Below are 13,069 nucleotides of genomic sequence, written 5' to 3'. Positions count from 1 at the left end.
AAAGGAGAAGATTAATTGTGTGTCGTCTGCATAGCAATGATAGGAGAGACCATGTGAGGTTATGACAGAGCCAAGTGACTTGGTGTATAGCGAGAATAAGAGAGGGCCTAGAACAGAGCCCTGGGGGACACCAGTGGTGAGAGCGCGTGGTGAGGAGACAGATTCTCGCCACGCCACCTGGTAGGAGCGACCTGTCAGGTAGGACGCAATCCAAGCGTGGGCCGCGCCGGAGATGCCCAACTCTGAGAGGGTGGAGAGGAGGATCTGATGGTTCACAGTATCGAAGGCAGCCGATAGGTCTAGAAGGATGAGAGCAGAGGAGAGAGAGTTAGCTTTAGCAGTGCGGAGCGCCTCCGTGATACAGAGAAGAGCAGTCTCAGTTGAATGACTAGTCTTGAAACCTGACTGATTTGGATCAAGAAGGTCATTCTGAGAGAGATAGCGGTAGAGCTGGCCAAGGACGGCACGCTCAAGAGTTTGAGAGAAAAGAGAGAAGGGATACTGGTCTGTAGTTGTTGACATCGGAGGGATCGAGTGTAGGTTTTTTCAGAAGGGGTGCAACTCTCGCTCTCTTGAAGACGGGAGGGACGTAGCCAGCGGTCAGGGATGAGTTGATGAGCGAGGTGAGGTAAGGGAGAAGGTCTCCGGAAATGGTCTGGAGAAGAGAGGAGGGGATAGGGTCAAGCGGGCAGGTTGTTGGGCGGCCGGCCGTCACAAGACGCAAGATTTCATCTGGAGAGAGAGGGGAGAAAGAGGTCAGAGCATAGGGTAGGGCAGTGTGAGCAGAACCAGCGGTGTCGTTTGACTTAGCAAACGAGGATCGGATGTCGTCGACCTTCTTTTCAAAATGGTTGACGAAGTCATCTGCAGAGAGGGAGGAGGGAGGGAGGATTCAGGAGGGAGGAGAAGGTGGCAAAGAGCTTCCTAGGGTTAGAGGCAGATGCTTGGAATTTAGAATGGTAGAAAGTGGCTTTAGCAGCAGAGACAGAGGAGGAAAATGTAGAGAGGAGTGAGTGAAAGGATGCCAGGTCCGCAGGGAGGCGAGTTTTCCTCCATTTCCGCTCGGCTGCCCGGAGCCCTGTTCTGTGAGCTCGCAATGAGTCGTCGAGCCACGGAGCGGGAGGGAGGACCGAGCCGGCCTGGAGGATAGGGGACATAGAGAGTCAAAGGATGCAGTAAGGGAGGAGAGGAGGGTTGAGGAGGCAGAATCAGGAGATAGGTTGGAGAAAGTTTGAGCAGAGGGAAGAGATGATAGGATGGAAGAGGAGAGAGTAGCGGGGGAGAGAGAGCGAAGGTTGGGACGGCGCGATACCATCCGAGTAGGGGCAGTGTGGGAAGTGTTGGATGAGAGCGAGAGGGAAAAGGATACAAGGTAGTGGTCGGAGACTTGGAGGGGAGTTGCAATGAGGTTAGTGGAAGAACAGCATCTAGTAAAGATGAGGTCAAGCGTATTGCCTGCCTTGTGAGTAGGGGGGAAGGTGAGAGGGTGAGGTCAAAAGAGGAGAGGAGTGGAAAGAAGGAGGCAGAGAGGAATGAGTCAAAGGTAGACGTGGGGAGGTTAAAGTCGCCCAGAACTGTGAGAGGTGAGCCGTCCTCAGGAAAGGAGCTTATCAAGGCATCAAGCTCATTGATGAACTCTCCGAGGGAACCTGGAGGGCGATAAATGATAAGGATGTTAAGCTTGAAAGGGCTGGTAACTGTGACAGCATGGAATTCAAAGGAGGCGATAGACAGATGGGTAAGGGGAGAAAGAGAGAAAGACCACTTGGGAGAGATGAGGATCCCGGTGCCACCACCCCGCTGACCAGAAGCTCTCGGGGTGTGCGAGAACACGTGGGCGGACGAGGAGAGAGCAGTAGGAGTAGCAGTGTTATCTGTGGTGATCCATGTTTCCGTCAGTGCCAAGAAGTCAAGGGACTGGAGGGAGGCATAGGCTGAGATGAACTCTGCCTTGTTGGCCGCAGATCGGCAGTTCCAGAGGCTACCGGAGACCTGGAACTCCACGTGGGTCGTACGCGCTGGGACCACCAGATTAGGGTGGTCGCGGCCACGCGGTGTGGAGCGTTTGTATGGTCTGTGCAGAGAGGAGAGAACAGGGATAGACAGACACATAGTTGACAGGCTACAGAAAAGGCTACGCTAATGCAAGGAGATTGGAATGACAAGTGGACTACACGTCTCGAATGTTCAGAAAGTTAAGCTTACGTAGCAAGAATCTTATTGACTAAAATTATTAAAATTATACAGTACTGCTAAAGTAGGCTAGCTGGCAGTAGCTGCGTTGTTGACACTACACTAATCAAGTCGTTCCGTTGAGTGTAATAGTTTCTACAGTGCTACTATTCGGGGGCTAGCTGGCTAGCTAGCAGTGTTGTTTACGTTACGTTGCGTTAAAAGAACGACAATAGCTGGCTAGCTAACCTAGGAAATCGCTCTAGACTACACAATTATCTTTGAAACAAAGACGGCTATGTAGCTAGCTATGTAGCTAGCTACGATCAAACAAATCAAACCGTTGTACTGTAATGAAATGAAATGAAAATGTGATACTACCTGACCGGGTTGTTGAATTCGAAACAGTAGACGTTGGCTAGCTGTTAGCTGTTAGCTGTTGGCTAGCTAGCAGAGTCTCCTACGTTAAGGATGACAAATAGCTGGCTAGCGAACCTCAGTGAATTAAGATAATCACTCCAAGGCTACACACACTAAACTACACAATTATCTTGGAGACAAAGACAGCTATGTAGCTAGCTAACACTAGACTAATCAAGTCGTTCAGTTGAGTGAATAGCACTACAGTGATGCTAATCTGTGTGCGTTAGCGGTGTTCCTAATGCTTGGTATACTCAGTGTATACTGTATTCCAGTCATTGAACACTGGTCACTTTAATAAAGTTTACGTTCCGTTTTACCCACTTTATATGTACACAAAAATAAACAACGTGTGGTCCAATGTTTCATGAATTTAAATAAAAGACCCCAGAAATGTTCCATATGCACAAAAAGCTTACTCTCAAATGTTGTGCACAAATTTGTTTACATCCTTGTTAGTGAGCAGAATAATAATTACACGGGCGTTTTAGAGAATCTGGCAGTATGTCCAACAGCCCTCAAAACTGCAGACCATGTATAACCACACCAGCCCAGGACCTCCAAATCCAGCTTCTTTGCCTAACCACGGGATCGTCTGAGACCTGCCACCCGGACAGCTGATGAAACTGTGGGTTTCCACAATGGAACATTTCTGTTGAAACTGTCAGTAACCGTCTAAGGGAAGCACATCTGCTTGCTCGTCGTCCACACCAGGGTTTTGACCTCAGTGCAGTTTGGTGCGTAACCGACTTCAGTGGGAAACTGCTCACCTTCGATGGCCTCTGGCACGCTGGAGAAGTGTGCTCTTCACAGATGAATCCCAGTTTCAACCGTTTCCCGGTCAGATGGCATTGTATGGGTGAGCGGTTTGCTGATGTCAATGTTGGGTTATGGTATGGGCCAGCATAAGCTACGAACAACGAACACAATTGGAAACGTGAACGCAGAGATACCATAACGAGATCCTGAGGCCTATAATCGTAAAATTGGTCAAAACGTGTTATTTGATGTGTAACTTTTTTGACACGCAAAGACCCAAACAGCGGGGTACGTGGATGAGGGCGTAGAAATCCTGGTTGAGAATGAAACAACTCAACAAATGAACAACGAAACAGCACAGCAAGTAAGTGAAATAAATAGGTTTTGGTTGGGTTTTACTGGTAATGGAGACACACGTACATGCCAACAAATAACTTTTTGGTCAGTGTGGTGTGTAAGCTTTATTTAACTAGGCAAGTCAGTGACGCCCAGTGCGTGAACGGGACCGTTATCATCATCTGACACTAATTAGCATAACGCCACGGACATAGATCTTCCTACAAAATATTCCTATTCATGAAAATCACAAGTGAAATATATTGGAACACAGCTTAGCCTTTTGTTAATCACCCTGTCATCTCAGATTTTCAAAATATGCTTTACAGCCAACACTAGACAAGCATTTGTGTAAGTTTATCATAGCCTAGCATGCCTTGCCAGCAGCAGGCAAACTTGTCACGGAAATCAGAAAAGCAATCGAATGAAATATTTACCTTTGATGAACTTTGGATGTTTTCACTCACGAGACTCCCAGGTAGACAGCCAAAGTTCATTTTTTCCCAAAAGATTATTTTTGGAGGCAAAATAGCTCCGTTTGTTCTTCACGTTTGGCTGAGTAATCGCCCGGAAATTGAGGTCACCACAACGCCAAAAAATATTCCAAATTAGCTCCATAATAGAAAGAAACATGGCAGATGTTGTTTAGAATCCATCCCTCAAGGTGTTTTTCTAATATCTATTCGATAATATATCCGTCGGGACAATTCCTTTTTCTCTAGGACCGATTGGAGTAATGGCTACCTCTGCACTTTACGCGAGAATCTCTCTCGGAGCCACCATGTGACCACTTATGCAATGTGCCCCCATACGGCTATTCTTCAACAGAAATGCGTAATACTACGTCACAATGCTGTAGACACCTTGGGGAATACGTAGAAAGCGTAAGCTCGTTGATGGTACATTCACAGCTGAATAGGGAGTCATTGGAACGCAGCACTTTCAAAACCTGGGGCACTTCCGGATTGGATTTTTCTCAGGCTTTCGTCTGCAACATCAGTTCTGTTATACTTACAGACAATATCTTTACAGTTTTGGAAACGTTAGAGTGTTTTCTATCCAAAGCTGTCAATTATATGCATATTCTAGCATCTTTTCCTGACAAAATATCCGGTTTAAAACGGGAACGCTTTTTTTTCTCCAAAAAATGAAAATACTGCCCCCTAACACCAGGAGGTTAAGAACAGATTCTTATTTATAATGGCCAAACCCGGACAACACTGTGCCAATTGTGCACATGCAATCACGGCCGGATGTGATACAGCCTGAACTATAACCAGGGACTGTAGTGACGCCTCTTGCACTGAGATGCAGTACCTTAGACCGCTGCGTTCGTGTGTTAACTATTTAACTGTACTAGAATGCTTAAAAGGCAGCAACAATGTTTTATATTGTTTATTGGTATCGGCCAAAAATGTCATATCGGTGCATCACTACTCACAACAAAGACAAAAGATAATTTCTTCCTCTCTGACAACAAAGTTTAAACTCACTACTTGCATTTGAGGTTTGGCCCCAAAAAATAACATTCAGTCATATCGACGCCAAAATGCTTAGAGATATTATTTTACTGTAATAGATGAGAACTTGACCATTCTAACGATACCCTTTCTATGTCTCAACTCCCACAATGTAGAACAGAGCCTATTAAAACGAGTGTATCAATTAACATGTTGTGGAAAACTAAAGCTCCGTTTCTGTCACTAGCAGCATTTTAGCCACAGACAAGTCTGTTTTAGAAATGTACAATGAGCATAAAAATATGCATTTAAAGCAATTGGCAACTCGTTCTCATTCTGAAAAAGTAGTATCTTCTTATCCAGGTAGGCCACTTGATTTCAACATCTAAACAGTGAACAGGCTGTTGTTCAAACAGACAGAGACAGACAGGAAGGTCCATTCATAACAGTTCTACCTTGTTAGCAAGCAAATAGATCCAAGTTGGCAAGACTTGAAATAAAGATTAGCTAGCTACTCACTAGCACGTGGGCTTGTGCTTGAGAGATAGTTCTCCTAAACAGTGTTCATTTTCTAGAACGCCTGCTACAAGAAGTTGGTCATTAGTGGATGTTCAATGTGCATTTTCATAGACAGACTTTAAAGCCAGATCAGTAATTATTGCAAAAAAAATAATAGCCAAATTATATTATTAGTGGGTCGTATGGTTGTGGAAGGCTTCTATTTAGCCTACATATAATTTTACAAGCCCTGAATTCGTGTGATTATTCTAAACTGTTTGAAATGCAGTGTATTGACCTTTAATTGTTCAACAAAGCTTATTTAGAGAGAACTTTAAAATCTTGAATCGCCCATAACTTGAAAAAACAGCATTATCCTTATATAAAAGCAGCAAAGGACAGCAGCAATGATATTGCAACTGATCACATAATTGAACTGCCATCAAATTATAACTCCTTTTGTTTATGTACAACAGGATCAGTATTGCTGCCACCTTCTGGCACATAGGCTGCCTGCTCCTCACATGACCCTGTGCAAAATTATAACTAAGCTCTTTCTCACTACAGAAGCACAACCTTGTTGTTGACTAGAGATCAAATGGTATTTAAAGCCTACATTAAAATATACAATATGTAGGCCTTACAGAGGGGGCATTGTACATAAACTACAACACACCCATTCAGCCTCCAGAACAAACATCCATTTACATAGACTTCTAAAACGTACTGTCAACAGTAAAGAAATAACATCTGAAGAACTTCATACATTCACGTTTCATACTGGCATCTTAAACATGACAGAAAAACAGGAGACTCTCTATACCTGTTGGGGCGGAAGGGTAGCCTGGTGGTTAGAGCGTTGGACTAGTAACCGGAAGGTTGCAAGTTCAAACCCCTGATTTGATAATACAGATTATTTTAGGCCTGGAGTACGCCCAAGCAGAAACGAGTCTGTAGGCTAACTGTAGTGCAGGGCCAACTGAAGAAAGGCATGCACCCATTTAGGCCACCCTTTTCACCTCAATGGCCTCTTTAACCCCCTAAAACAATATATTCAGAGAAACTGAGCATTTCAGACCACAACTCGAAAACCAGAGGCTGTAGTAGCAGTACGCTACAATCCTTAGTCGAGACTTAAATTCTGTTTTTAAAAAGAGAGGTTCCATTAACGGTTTGAAGCATGTGTGCCTGTAAGGTCAGATATGACCAACGGTCTTCAGTGGGATGGAATCATGACGCGGCAAAACGCTCTGGTAATCCTCTCTGCTGTTAGCGCTCCATCAAGGGGTCAAATCAGGCTTGGCTTTCAGGTAGGACTACAGCGCTTACATTTTGCCATACTACTGAACGTTAATGTATTAAAAGGGTGCTTAGCCTAGACTTAGTAGCCTACATACATACTGGAGCTTTACGAGTCGCAGTCTGGTTTCTCAGACCCGAAGTGCAGACTTTCAACCCAGCGATTCCTTACGGAGTAAAAATAAAGTCGGTCTTAGATCAAGTTCTTAAAAGTCTGTGAAGCCCAGACTAAAAAGCCCAGCTAGAAATAGGGCATCATGGACACGCACACGCTCCAGCAGGTATATCTCTCTGGTCACCATAGCAGCACCCACCTGTAGCACACGCTCCAGCAGGTATATCTCTCTGGTCACCCTAGCAGCACCCACCTGTAGCACACGCTCCAGCAGGTATATCTCTCTGGTCACCATAGCAGCACCCACCTGTAGCACACGCTCCAGCAGGTATATCTCTCTGGTCACCATAGCAGCACCCACCTGTAGCACACGCTCCAGCAGGTATATCTCTCTGGTCACCATAGCAGCACCCACCTGTAGCACACGCTCCAGCAGGTATATCTCTCTGGTCACCATAGCAGCACCCACCTGTAGCACACGCTCCAGCAGGTATATCTCTCTGGTCACCATAGCAGCACCCACCTGTAGCACACGCTCCAGCAGTATATCTCTGGTCACCATAGCAGCACCCACCTGTAGCACACGCTCCAGCAGGTATATCTCTGGTCACCCTAGCAGCACCCACCTGTCTCACGCTCCAGCAGGTATATCTCTCTGGTCACCATAGCAGCACCCACCTGTAGCACACGCTCCAGCAGGTATACTGGTCACCATGTAGCACCCACCTGTAGCCCACGCTCCAGCAGGTATATCTCTCTGGTCACCAAACAGCACCCACCTGTAGCTTTCCGCTCCAGCTGGTATATCTCTCTGGTCACCATTTGCAGCCCCACCTGTAGCACACGCTCCAGCAGGTATACTCTGGTCACCATTCTTCACCCACCTGCAAATCTACGCTTCAGCAGGTGATTTCTCTCTGGTCACCATTGTACCCACCTGTGCCAGCATGGTATATCTCTCTAACTCACCATATCTCACCCACCTGTTGCTCCAGCAGGTATATCTCTCTGGTCACCATACAGTACCCACCTTGACTGCTCCAGCAGGTATTCTTTAGTCACCCCAAAACCAATTCTTTCTTTGTTCCTTCCAGTTCACTGCTGCCAATGACTGGAACGAACTACAAAAATCTCTGAAACTGGAACTTATCTCCCTCACTAACTTTAAGCACCAGCTGTTAAATAAGATTACTGCACCTGTACATAGCCCACCTATAATTTAGCCCAAACAACTACCTCTTTCCCTACTGTATTTATTTATTTACCTCCTTTGCACCCCATTATTTTTATATCTACTTTGTACATTCTTCCACTGCAAATCTACCATTCCAGTGATTTACTTGCTATATTGTATTTACTTTGCCAGCATGGCTCTTTTTTGCCTTTAACTCCCTTATCTCACCTCATTTGCTCACATTGTATATAGACTTGTTTCTACTGTATTATTGACTGTATGTTTGTTTTACTCCATGTGTAACTGTGTTGTTGTATGTGTCACACTGCTTTGCTTTATCTTGGCAAGGTCGCAATTGTAAATGAGAACTTGTTCTCAACTAGCCTACCTGGTTAAATAAAGGTGAAATAAAATTAAAATAAATAAATGGAAAAGAGGGGGTGGTAGTTGGCAGCACCCACCACACTACAGTACAGCTGCAGTCTCTCCACCAGCCAGCCCTAAAAGAGGGGGTGGTAGTTGGCAGCACCCACCACACTACAGTACAGCTGCAGTCTCTCCACCAGCCAGCCCTAAAAGAGGGGGTGGTAGTTGGCAGCACCCACCACACTACAGTACAGCTGCAGTCTCTCCACCAGCCAGCCCTAAAAGAGGGGGTGGTAGTTGGCAGCACCCACCACACTACAGTACAGCTGCAGTCTCTCCACCAGTCAGCCTAAAAGAGGGGGTGGTAGTTGGCAGCACCCACCACACTACAGTACAGCTGCAGTCTCTCCACCAGCCAGCCCTAAAAGAGGGGGTGGTAGTTGGCAGCACCCACCACACTACAGTACAGCTGCAGTCTCTCCACCAGTCAGCCTAAAAGAGGGGGTGGTAGTTGGCAGCACCCACCACACTACAGTACAGCTGCAGTCTCTCCACCAGTCAGCCTAAAAGAGGGGGTGGTAGTTGGCAGCACCCACCACACTACAGTACAGCTGCAGTCTCTCCACCAGCCAGCCCTAAAAGAGGGGGTGGTAGTTGGCAGCACCCACCACACTACAGTTGCAGTCTCTCCACCAGCCAGCCCTAAAAGAGGGGGTGGTAGTTGGCAGCACCCACCACACTACAGTACAGTAATCAGTAATCTTAACGTTGTCATGGAAACCCCAGACAATGTTCTCATTATGTAACCTAGCTAATTTGCAGAGACCTTGCCAAGTTTTGAAATGTATTTAGGACTGAAGAGAACAGCGAAGTTATGACAGCAACTTGGAGCCTCAGGTTTTTGGCATCCCAAGAACTCCAAGTCATAATCTAAGTTATGAACAACCTGTCGGGTTTCTCTATATTCTAAAAAATAAAACATTAAAGATAATTTCTTCCTCTATTCCCAAGCCTGGAAGTCAACTTGTAGGAGAAACAAAGTGTGGTTCATCTCCAACAAAGTAGTTGTTTTAAAGGGCATAGAGTGGTGAGCTCACTGTGATGAGGCTGTAGCCTCTGCTGCCAGCTCAGCCCAGAGTCAATGTTTGAGGCTGGGCTTACACACACACACACACACACACACACACACACACACACACACACACACACACACACACACACACACACACACACACACACACACACACACACACACACACACACACACACACACACTGCAGGTTCTGTGAGGCTGTGGCCTACATGCTTTCACTTGTCTCAGTCCACAGGGTGCCTGCAAAGCTTAGCTAGGTGTCAAAGGCAACACAACAGGCAAGCAGTGTTTTATCACATACTGACTCTGCTGTGCAACAATGAGTCATGCACAGTAACATTTTCCAGATAGCAGTGTATTGGCTGGTGGATATTAAATACACTGAACTGGACACTTAAAGGCTGTGATATTATAAAGGACGGCACATTGGGGATTGGCTCAAAGATAGAGAAAAAGCCCTCAACCACATACCCCGGGTTGAATACATTTGCATCATGGGAAATCAGAAGGCATGTTGGCTGAACATGGCTCCCATGATGGTGACTACAGTGTCACTTATCACCTCGGCAGCATTAACATGTCTGTAGCCCCGGAGGAATGGCATCTTATCAGGGGGACAGCCTTTGGTGTACTGAGAAACAGATTGAACTTGAGTGCTTCTGTAGCCTGCTCCTTACCCTTTTGTTTCCAGTCCCACACAAAACATTCCCCGAGCAGGACTGATAGAAGTTCAACCACTAAGAACAGGGGTTTTTACACCATTGCACTGAGATTTTGTTTTACAATTTTAACACAAATTTCCTACAGTTTTGCCATGCAGCTAAGAGAAAACGTTACAGCTTTAACGCTTATTTCCTGAAATTCAACATATTCTGCAATGGAACGGAGATAATTTAGCTGTTTGAAAAGCTAGTTTCCCGCAATTCTATGCACTTTACCATGGATACTATGTTCTTTTGCTCAAACATAGTAACAAAATGAATATTGCTAAATTCATTGTTTTGGGAATTTGCAATATCTAGTTTTATTTTGGTGGTTGTTAACTCTCAGAGATTATATTCTTTAAAAATAGGTCAATTATCTTTTTCACACACATTTATAATTTCACACGCTCTATGTGGCCCATAGCAACAGGTTGAGCGCATAGGGCTCCGGAGCGCTGCAACGGTCTAAGGCACTGCATCTCAGTGCAAGAGGCGTCACTACAGTCCCTGGTTTGAATCCAGGCTGAATCACATCCGGCAGTGATTGGGAGGCCCGTAGGGCTGCGCACAATTGGCCCAGTGTCGTCCGGGTTTGTCCGGGGTAGGCAGTCATCGTAAATAAGAACTTGTTATTAACCGACTTGCCTAGTTGAAAAAAGGCACATGACCCTCCCTGCTGCTGCCATCCAGCAGCCCTTCAACTAGACAAGGAGGGGGTGGAGGTGATTACAATGAGCTCCAGTGTGACAGGAGCCCAGTGGAGGCCTGCAACAGACCTGAACTCACACAGCATGTGCAGAGCCTCTGAGCCAGGAGAGATAAAGCATGCCGCTGGCTGCTGTTAGTGTGTGCTGCTGTTGTCTGATAAGAACAGGATGGAATGGTAACAATCATTGGGCAATAAATGAGTGTAAGTAGTCCTTGACTGTGTGTCAAAGGGCAGGGGGCCAGATATGTGTGTGGACTTTCACAATACATCTGAACATCCTGTAGTTGGGTTTAGGGTTGGGCAATGTCAGCCGTTGTCCAATCGTGATTATGTACCCCCAAAACATTGATATGATGGTACAGAATGCTACAACGGGATTAATCATGATGAAAGATAACGTAGTTGAAAGCCTGGGCAGAGACACTAAGTGCAGGCAAATCTTCTCTAATAGTCCTTTCTGGTGGAGCTTCAACATGGAAAAGGTTGTGTGTGGGGCGCACAATTGAGCATAGACAGTCCGATGAGGAACAGGATGTTTCACCGTAGTGAGTTTGCTTCTATCTATCCTGTGATGTATAACCTGTCTTTAGTCTTCAGAATTGGCTAAAGATGACTATTTGCCTCATAAAATAGTAAATAAATATATTGGTTTGTTGGATCTCTCAAAGTTGTGATTGAGAATAGCCTATGCTATAGACTTTCATTCTTGTTCATTTTTACAGCAGCAACTTTAGGACACCATCTTAGGCTAGAATATTTGGGAAATAAGCTACTGTTCATAACTTTACCTCGTCTTAAAGCTTTTATGGTTCGGCCTAGTGGGAAGATAGGTTATTATTGGCCATTTGGTTTTCAACCTTGCATTTTCCCACCGTATGGATCATTTTAAGCTTAAACTTAAGTAAAAACTTGGCATTAAAATGTTTCTATAGGCTATTGATATTGTTTGTCTTCTCTCATTATTAGTCCCATGGCTACCTTATGTTTTTACCTATATCATTGCTGCCACACTAACATATTTAAGATCTTTGTAAGTCGCTTTGGATAAAAGTGTCTGCTAAATGGCATATATTATTATTATTATTATTATCTTTGAGAACTAACAACCACCTAAATAAAAACTAGACATCCATTTTTTGGAATTTTTGATTCTCCCTGACTTTTGTTATGTTTGAGTCACTCAGATTGCATATGCTATGTTCTTATGCTATGGCAAAATAGGTAGAATTGCAGAAAACTATATTTAACCTCTAACAGTCTGTTGGGGGAGGGTTCATTTAGCTATTTGATCTAGAATTTCAGGACACTTAGGTATCAACAATGAATGTCCTTAACTACTATAGCCCATATAAAACACAATGAATAACACATTCATAAATGGCAACAACAAAAAATAAATCCTAGAAATAGGGTTTTGAAGCGTCTGTCCTACATCTAGGAGACATCAGAAAGCTCTGGAAATATTTTTGTTTTTTGGGCACTAAACTACCTCTGTACTTCAAATTTGTTTGTATTGGTCACCTTCAGACGAGTACCCCTTATGGGGGTTGTAGAGCAAAACGGAGAACACCATTGTGTTCGTGAAAGTCTCCCCACAAGTAGGGCAAACCGTTCGAACGCTACAGATGTTTGTGAGAAGACAGATTCTCTCTCATGGACCTCCCCATGGAAAAATGTGTATAACTGCAGGAAATTGCAGAAAGAGAGCCACAAAAATGTTGGGAATATAGCCATTTATTTTAAAACAGCTAAGATTGTTAAGGAATGTCCCAGTGATAATTTTGACAGTGCCTACCTTTTAGTCTTAGTCACATTTTAGTAAACTCCTCCTGTGTTAGTTTTAGCTATTATCAATTGATCAAAATGTGACAATTTTAGTCACAGCCATTTTATTCACATAGATTATTTAGTATAAAAAAAATGTACCACTATATTTATGCTACATCTAACTTCCATCATGTGTA

General features: G+C 44.6%; 1 protein-coding gene across 6 annotated transcripts in view; it reads right to left on the bottom strand.

Annotated features, from left to right (window-relative positions):
* Positions 1-13,069, bottom strand: part of LOC118390645 (rap guanine nucleotide exchange factor 6) — a 185,173-nt gene that overhangs the window by 159,660 nt on the left and 12,444 nt on the right. The window lies entirely within an intron of this gene.

The sequence above is a fragment of the Oncorhynchus keta genome, chromosome 11 (genome assembly GCF_023373465.1).
Source record: "Oncorhynchus keta strain PuntledgeMale-10-30-2019 chromosome 11, Oket_V2, whole genome shotgun sequence".
NCBI lineage: Eukaryota > Metazoa > Chordata > Actinopteri > Salmoniformes > Salmonidae > Oncorhynchus > Oncorhynchus keta.
This window is presented reverse-complemented; position numbering and strand designations above follow the sequence as displayed.